We start from the raw sequence: 8,670 nt of genomic DNA on the forward strand, positions 1-8,670 counted from the left end.
GGTGTGGCATACCGCAAAACGGGACTCCACGGGATATTGTTCATCTCCACCGTCGACCTCCTCCAGCCTCCATGGGCTACTGTTCATCCACCGTCGACCTCCTCCAGCCTCCACCTGCGACTGTTCATCCACGGGCTCCTGTTCATCCAGCCTCCACCGCGCGCTTCTCCACCGTCTACAGTTCAACCAACCCTCTCCACGGGCTCCTGTTCAACCACCCCTCCACGGGCTACTGTTCATCCAGCCCTCCACCTTCTACTGTTCAACCAACTGATAGAGGCAAAGGTGTCCCGTCTTTCGATGAGATGATGGATATCGCTTTGGTGGAAGTCGACTTTCACGATCCGACTACGAACGTGCAAGGACGTCGCGCCTTAGCAATCGCTAAACCAACTCCGAGAGGTTATTGACCACGCTGGAGCACGATCAACCTGACCACGAGGGTCTGTTTCCTGCGAGCAAACGAAGAACAAGCAAGAAACTAAGATTGCAATCTGGATATTGCGAATATAAGATGAAAGCTTTATTGACCAAGGTGGGGTTCTGTGACGCCTTTGTCTGGTCGTTGAACACAAACGAAGTACGCGAAGTTGCAGCTATGGCGAACTTTTAATCTAAACAAAACCCAAAGTCTAAACGGTGCCCTAAGGGCTGTATATATGGAGGAAGAGAGGGGGAATTTCGTGGCCCTTGGTGGAGGGGTCCGAAATCAACCCTATCTCTTGTTTCCCCACACATACGGACTCTAAAAATAGCCTATACTTATGTATTTCGAAATTACATGGGCCTGGCCCAATAAAAAGGTGACGCATCACCTATAATAGCCTCGGGACGAAATTTATGAAGTGGCATCTTGTATATTTCGTCCAAGGCTTCATGCACCCATTATGGTGGCTTCAAAGTCCTGAAATCATCACTTGTAACTCCGTTCTTGTTCCCCTTGTGCATGGCATCATCTCCATGCTTGTTCTTGCTCCAATGTTCATCCTTCTCCAAGCTAGGCCCTTCATTTGTAAGCAAAACAAATGTATCCAATTTAGGCAGCATCATATTCTCATGAACATTAGAATCATTACCAAGAAACGAAAGTACCTGATAATTTAATTGGCGTGCGCGAGCTCTAGTAATTGGTCCCGTATATGTAGCAGTAAGGGCTGTGGGTGTAACAATGGTATTGATGTCCTCATCATCCTTCCCTTCTTGAAATGAAGTCGTCCTCGACGGAAACTCATCTTCCTCACCCAAATAAGGCTTCAAATCTGCAATGTTAAAAGTGGGACTAACCCCAAAATCTGCAGGCAGCTCAAGTTTATATGCATTATCATTTATTTTCTCTAACACCTTAAGGGGACCATCATCACGTGGCATTAGCTTTGATTTGCGCAAATCAGGAAATCTATCCTTACGCAAATGTAACCAAACAAGATCTCCAGGTGCAAACACAACATGTTTTCTACCCTTATCTCCAGCAAGTTTATATTTAGCATTCATACGCTCAATGTTTTCCTTAGTTAACTCATGCATTTTTAAAATCAATTCAGCACGTTGTTTAGCATCAAAATTAACCTTCTCCGAAGATGGAAGAGGCAACAAATCAATAGGTGCACGAGGTAGGAAACCATACACAACTTCAAAAGGGCACATCTTAGTAGTAGAATGCAATGAACGATTATAAGCAAATTCAATATGAGGCAAGCATTCCTCCCACATTTTCTTATTATTCTTCAAAACAGCCCTAAGCATAGTAGACAACGTTCTATTGACTACTTCAGTTTGTCCATCAGTTTGGGGGTGACAAGTAGTACTAAAAAGCAGTTTAGTCCCCAACTTAGCCCATAAACATCTCCAAAAGTGATAGAGGCTGAGGTGTCCCGTCTTTCGATGAGATGGTGGATTTCGCTTTGTGGAAGTCGACTTTGACGATCCGACTACGAACGTGCGAGGACGTCGCGCCTTAGCAATCGCTAAACCAACTCCGAGAGGTTATTGACCACGCCGGAGCACGATCAACCTGACCACGAGGGTCTGTTTCCTGCGAGCATACGAAGAACAAGCAAGAAACTAAGATTGCAATCTGGATATTGCGAATATAAGATGAAAGCTTTATTGATCAAGGTGGGGTTCTGTGACGCCTTTGTCTGGTCGTTGAACACAAACGAAGTACGCGAAGTTGCAGCTATGGCGAACTTTTAATCTAAACAAAACCCAAAGTCTAAACGATGCCCTAAGGGCTGTATATATGGAGGAAGAGGGGGGGAATTTCGTGGCCCTTGGTGGAGGGGTCCGAAATCAACCCTATCTCTTGTTTCCCCACACATACGGACTCTAAAAATAGCCTATACTTATGTATTTCGAAATTACATGGGCCTGGCCCAATAATAAGGTGACGCAGCACCTAAAATAGCCTCGGGACGAAATTTATGAAGTGGCATCTTATATATTTCGTCCAAGGCTTCATGCACCCATTATGGTGGCTTCAAAGTCCTGAAATCATCACTTGTAACTCCGTTCTTGTTCCCCTTGCGCATGCCATCATCTCCATGCTTGTTCTTGCTCCAATGTTCATCCTTCTCCAAGCTAGGCCCTTCATTTGTAAGCAAAACAAATGTATCCAATTTAGGCAGCATCATATTCTCATGAACATTAGAATCATTACCAAGAAACGAAAGTACCTGGTAATTTAGTTGGCGTGCACGAGCTCTAGTAATTGGTCCAGTATGTATAGCAGCAGGGGCTGTGGGTGTAACAATTGTATTGATGTCCTCATCATCCTCCCCTTCTTGAAATGAAGTCGTCCTCGACGGAAGTCCATCTTCCTCACCCAAATAAGGCTTCAAATCTGCAATGTTAAAAGTGGGACTAACCCCAAAATCTGCAGGCAGCTCAAGTTTATATGCGTTATCATTTATTTTCTCTAACACCTTAAAGGGACCATCAGCACGTGGCATTAGCTTTGATTTGCGCAAATCAGGAAATCTATCCTTACGCAAATGTAACCAAACAAGATCTCCAGGTGCAAACTCAACATGTTTTCTACCCTTATCTCCAGCAAGTTTATATTTAGCATTCATACGCTCAATGTTTTCCTTAGTTAACTCATGCATTTTTAAAATCAATTCAGCACGTTGTTTAGCATCAAAATTAACCTTCTCCGAAGATGGAAGAGGCAACAAATCAATAGGTGCACGAGGTAGGAAACCATACACAACTTCAAAAGGGCACATCTTAGTAGTAGAATGCAATGAACGATTATAAGCAAATTCAATATGAGGCAAGCATTCCTCCCACATTTTCTTATTATTCTTCAAAACAGCCCTAAGCATAGTAGACAACGTTCTATTGACTACTTCAGTTTGTCCATCAGTTTGGGGGTGACAAGTAGTACTAAAAAGCAGTTTAGTCCCCAACTTAGCCCATAAACATCTCCAAAAGTGGCTAAGAAATTTAGTATCAAGATCTGAAACAATAGTATTTGGCACACCATGCAAGCGAATAATTTCACGAAAGAACAAATCAGCAACATTAACAGCATCATCGCTTTTATGACATGGTATAAAGTGTGCCATTTTCGAGAATCTATCCACGACAACAAATATGCTATCCCTCCCCTTCTTTGTTCGAGGTAAACCTAAAACAAAGTCCATAGATATATCCTCCCAAGGAACACTAGGTACAGGCAAAGGCATATATAAACCATGAGGATTGAGTCGTGACTTAGCTTTTTGACATGTAGTGCATCGAGCAATAAAACGCTCAACATCCCGTCTCATCTTTGGCCAAAAGAAATGTGTAGAAAGTACGTCCTCCGTCTTCTTCACGCCAAAGTGTCCCATTAATCCTCCTCCATGCGCCTCCTGCAACAACAAAAGACGAACGGAGCTAGCTGGAATGCATAGCTTGTTAGCACGAAACACAAATCCATCGTTAACGACGAACTTGTTCCACATTCTTCCTTCTTTACAATTCTGCATTACATCTTTAAAATCAGCATCATGCACATATTGATCTTTGATGGTCTCCAAACCAAATATTTTGAAGTCAAGTTGTGAAAGCATAGTATAGCAGCGAGACAAAGCATCAGCAATAACATTTTCTTTTCCCTTCTTGTGTTTAATGACATAAGGAAAAGTCTCAATGAATTCAACCCATTTAGCATGTCTAGATTCAGTTTAGCTTGACTTTTAATATGTTTCAAAGATTCATGATCAGAATGTATAACAAATTCTTTGGGCCATAAATAATGTTGCCATGTTTCTAAAGTCCGAACAAGAGCATATAATTCTTTATCATAAGTAGAATAATTCAGACTAGGCCCACTCAATTTTTCAGAAAAGTATGCAACAGGTTTGCCATCTTGTAATAACACACCGCCTAATCCAATTCCACTAGCATCACATTCAAGCTCAAAAGTCTTATTAAAATCAGGAAGTTGGAGTAAAGGAGCATGTGTCAACTTATCTTTCAATACCGAGAAGGCTTCTTCCTGTGTGGTACCCCAAAGAAAAGGCACATCTTTCTTTGTAAGCTCATTGAGAGGTGCAGCAATGGTGCTGAAATCTCTCACAAAACGCCTATAGAATCCAGCGAGGCCAAGAAAACTCCTCACTTGTGTGACCGTTTTGGGCTGCGGCCAACTCTCAATAGCTTCAATCTTGGCTTTATCAACTTCAATTCCCTGTGGAGTAACAACATAGCCAAGAAAAGATACTCGGTCGGTGCAAAAGGTGCACTTCCCAAGGTTACCAAACAAACGTGCATCACGTAGAGCAATAAAAACAGCACGTAAATGTTCCAAATGTTCCTCCAAAGATCTGCTATAAATCAATATGTCATCAAAGTAAACTACCACAAATCGTCCAATGAAAGCACGTAAAACTTCGTTCATTAATCTCATGAAAGTACTAGGTGCATTAGTCTCCTTCGTCGAGAAGCTCTTGTACTTGACGCATAATCTCCTTCGTCTCCTCTGGATTGGTACGGTATGGTGCACGGTTTGGCAGTGAAGCACCGGGAATTAAGTCAATCTGATGCTCAATCCCTCGAATAGGCGGTAATCCCGGTGGCACGTCTTGTGGAAAAACGTCAGCGAACTCCTGCAAAATGTTAGTGACAGCAGGAGGCAAAGAGGAAGGCACGTCCTCGAATGAAAATAATGCCTCTTTGCACACAAAAGCATAGCAAACAGATTTGCTGAAATCTAGCTCATCAATATCAGATTTGGTGGCAAATAAACATGCACTTTTCAATTTAATTTCAGAAGCAACACTAGATGGTTTATTATTAGGCTTCATTTTTTGCTCAAATTCTTTTGCCACAATCTGATTTTCACTCTTATTCTTCTCCTGTTGTGCTTTATTAGCTCTATTAATATCATCTTTCAAAATGGAATCAGGAGTCATAGGAAGCAAAGTAATATTTTTATCCTTATGAACAAGAGTATAGTGATTGTTTCTACCATGGTGTACAGAATTTTTATCAAATTGCCATGGTCTACCAAGTAATAAGGAACATGCTTGCATAGGTACCACATCACAATCAACATAATCAGCATATGTAGAGATACTAAAATGAACACGAACAGTACGTGTTACCTTAACCTTGCCGCTGTTGTTGAACCATTGGATGTAGTAAGGATGTGGATGTGGTCTTGTGGTGAGAGAAAGCTTCTCCACCATCTCCATGCTAGCCAAGTTGTTGCAGCTCCCTCCGTCTATGATGACGCGCACAGAACGTTCCTTCACAACTCCCTTGGTATGGAACAAATTGTGCCTCTGATTTTGCTCAGCTTGTGTGATCTGCACACTCAAAACACGTTGAGCAACTAAACATTCATACCTGTCAGCGTCTTCAGGAGCCATGTATTGCGTCTCATGATCAGAATCATCTCCACCATGTTCTTCACGTGTAATAAGAGCCAAAGTCTCCTCATCATAGTCACTAGCGGACTCATATCCACCATCCGCGGTAGCAATCATCACATGCGGAGATTTGCATTCTCTCGCATAATGACCTCCTCTCTTACAACGACGACAAATAATATCACTTGTGTGCCCTGTTGATGCCATGGAAGAAGAAGAACGTTGTGCAGGCCCCGCAGGTGCGCTCTTGGCAGATAATGGTGGTTGTGCCTGTTTTCTTGTATCACGGCTGGAGGTGGCACCGGATGGAGGTGCTGGTGCAGTTGAAGTAGAAGATGCATGTGGTGTCCATGATGAAGGTCGGCCTGCAGAAAAGTTAGTTCGCCCCAATGCTTGTCGATCCTGCACTTCACGTTCAGCTTTACAAGCAAGATGGAATAAACGAGTGATATTAGTATACTCCTTATAGTCTAGAATGGTCTGAATCTCTCTATTTAATCCACCCAGAAAACATGCAAGCATAGCTTCATTCTCCTCAACAATACCACATCTAATCATGCCAGTTTGTAATTCCTGATAATATTCTTCTACAGAATTTTTCCCTTGTCTTAAATGCTGCAATTTTTGAAGCAATTCACGTTGATAATATGGTGGAACCCAACGCGTACGCATAGCAGTTTTCAAAGCAGCCCAAGTAGTTGGAATAGGATATAATCTACAATGTTCAGACCACCATACACATGCAAAACTAGTGAAAGCACAAACAGCAGCAGCAACTCGTCTCTCCTCAGGATATTGTAAACATGTAAATCATTGTTCAGTTTCTAACTCCCAAGTAAGATATATATCAGGAACATATCTACCCTCAAATGGTGGAATATTCAATTTCAGTTTAGGAATATGGACATCATCTCGTACCTGAGGTGGTGGTGCAGGCCTACCATTATGAATATATACCTGAGGTCGACCTGCTGGTGGTAGTACAGGTGGCTGCACGTAGTGCTGATTTTGATCAACCTCATCCTCATAATCTCCCACATAATCATCCTCCTCCGCATCAGCAGCAGGAGCCACAGAAGTATCAACAGCAGCACCAACAGTTTGGCCAAACGCAAGAGGAACACGGCTTGCTCGACGGAGGTCTGTTTCACGACGTGGAGGTAGTCGTTGTTGTTGTTGTTGGAGAGGTGCGTTAGGTGCAGCGGGTGGTGGTGGTGGAAAACGCGCGAGCAATTCATTAAACTTGTTATCGAGCTTTGTTTCGAACGTCTTCTCAAGGCCAGTGATCTTCTCCATGGCCTCTTCAAAATTGTTCAGCACATCTTGCACCTGTTCAGTCATCATTTGCTGAAACTTATCATGAAGCTCCTTGTTCGATAAATTCTCCCAGTCAATCTCGTCGGCTTGTGATCCTGGCATGGTTAGCAGCAATAGAAACACACAAGAATATGATCCTACAGACTACGAACAAGTGGTGGTGGTGGGTGTCACAAACCCGTCAAGCAAAACTCAAATTCTTACCAGTTCTTACCCAGCAGCAGGCGGTGATCGGCAACCGTTGTAGTCAAAACTCTCAAAGCTTGGATAGAGCGATTACCAGGGAGAGTCAAACGCACGACGTAGATGTATGTGGAGCTGGGAAGGCTTATAATTTGGTAGCAAAAAGGGTCAGCAATAATCAATTCAGAGATGCAAAGTTGAATAAACGCTCAACGACGGTACTGTGCTGGTCCTAGGCTAGACTGTGCTAGAGACGCGAGCCTAGAACACCAACAAAATCACGGCGCGGCACGTAAACAAGGGAGGAGCACACTCTGAATTTTTTTTTCTCTTTTTTTTGCACTTTTTTTCCTCTTTTTTTTTGCTCCGCAACAAATTTTTTTCGAAAAAGTCTACAAATGGTCTAAAAACTGCCTAGCCAGAATTTTCCAGACTTAGTTTTTTTTTTGAAATTGGATCTATTTTTCTTCTGCTGATGGCTCGGAAGTTGGGGAGTCCTTCTCTGTCACGACTCGGAGTATCGCGTGATCTGGAAATCGAGAACAATGCAACAATTACTGGACTCGGACTAGGACTGGTGGCGGAGATGAATCTGGTGGAACTCGGACTGGTGGTGAAGATGAATCTGGTGGAACACGGACAGGTGGCGGATATATGTTGCAGGTGAACTCGGATTGGCATGATGGCGGCAGATATGTGGTGGCGTATATGGATTCGGATTGACGGTGAATATGTGGTGGTGGTATATGGCAACAGCGACGATGATGATGCGGTGGTGATATATGGCAGCGGCGACGTGACAACCTGTGAACAGAACTCGAAACTCTAAAAGACTAGACGCTAAGACCAGCAACTGGACACGACGATGCAACTGCAAATTCAACAAAGCAAATACAGAAAAGATTATGCAAGGCTCAGATTGGTTCGGATGGGATGAACTAACCCTAATTTTTTTTGGCTTTTTCGTGGACTATAGGTATGAAGAACAGACTCGATCTAAACTACGAAAAACTGTAAAATCTCACCGAGCAACCTGGAAATCTGATACCACTTGATAGAGGCAAAGGTGTCCCGTCTTTCGATGAGATGATGGATATCGCTTTGGTGGAAGTCGACTTTGACGATCCGACTACGAACGTGCGAGGACGTCGCGCCTTAGCAATCGCTAAACCAACTCTGAGAGGTTATTGACCACGCCGGAGCACGATCAACCTGACCACGAGGGTCTGTTTCCTGCGAGCAAACGAAGAACAAGCAAGAAACTAAGATTGCAATCTGGATATTGCGAATATAAGATGAAAGCTTTATTGAT

The sequence above is a fragment of the Triticum dicoccoides genome, chromosome 4B (genome assembly GCF_002162155.2).
Source record: "Triticum dicoccoides isolate Atlit2015 ecotype Zavitan chromosome 4B, WEW_v2.0, whole genome shotgun sequence".
Lineage (NCBI taxonomy): Eukaryota > Viridiplantae > Streptophyta > Magnoliopsida > Poales > Poaceae > Triticum > Triticum dicoccoides.